Source organism: Bos javanicus, chromosome 1 (genome assembly GCF_032452875.1).
Source record: "Bos javanicus breed banteng chromosome 1, ARS-OSU_banteng_1.0, whole genome shotgun sequence".
NCBI lineage: Eukaryota > Metazoa > Chordata > Mammalia > Artiodactyla > Bovidae > Bos > Bos javanicus.
The window spans coordinates 77,094,034-77,095,176 of record NC_083868.1 but is presented as its reverse complement, the minus strand read 5'-3'; positions in this window follow the sequence as shown (position 1 = coordinate 77,095,176).

Genomic DNA, 1,143 nt, shown 5'->3' with positions numbered 1-1,143 from the left:
AGTTTTATCTCAATTAGCTATGTAACTTGATTAGTCAATTATCTTTCCAAAGCCCATTTTCTTATCTGATAAATGAAGGCAAGATTTTGTTTTGCTTTGTTTTTAACAAAGAATGTTGCTGAGATTTTCAATTATAAAAGTAATATACACATATTATTGAGCAATTAGAAAAATCCAACAACATGAATAAAAAGCAAAATTACCTGAAGCTCCACCACCTAAAGACATTTATGTTTAACACTTTTATTTATGGTATGATTTCCCTTGTTTGTTGCAATTGCAAAGTATAGATCTGCCAAATCTTTGTTTATACTCTTTTTATTAAAGTAACACTTGCATTTAGTTTTAAAAGTAAAATAGCACTATAGGCTTATGATGAAAATTAGCACTCATTTGTTCTATTTCCACAGAACATTATCTCCAAATCCCACTTCTTGAGGAAATATACTTTTCAACTCTTTTGGCATTTTGTTTCAGATATTTATGACCTAATTTTCAAATGATGTGCTTTACTACTATTACTTGATTTTTTAAAAAGTTTAGATGTTATTCCTTGATTCCACCCACAGTGACTCAGTGGTAAAGAATCTGCCTGCCAATGCAGGAGATGTGAGTTCAATCCCTGGGTTGGGAAGATCCCCTGGAGAAGGAAACAGCAACCTATTCAAGTATTCTTGCCTGGGAAATCCCATGGACAGAGGAGCCTGGCAGGCTACAGTCTATTGGATTGCAGAAGAGTCAGACACAACTTAATGACTAAACAACAATTGATTCCACACAATATGAGATTAAGATTTACTTTCTAACCCTAAGCCTCTTCCCTAATACAAGCTTTCCTTCTCTGCCTACATTGTCAATATGAATAACATCTATTTTATAATTCAACAGTAATTATTTACATGATTTACAACTTAACCAGTTGAGGGAGGGTTAATCTTTTGTTTTTCATAGATTTATAATCACCTTGTTTTTCAGGTTTTTTTCCCCTTTCCATTTACCAACCCTAATTCTATCACCACATTTTTATCACCAATTTTTCCCTACACTTACCTCTTTATTCAACTGTAGTTATTTGTTGTCATGTTCTGATGGAATTGGCTCTTGTCTGGGCTGCTTCAATGCTATCCTCCTGCAGATGAAGTT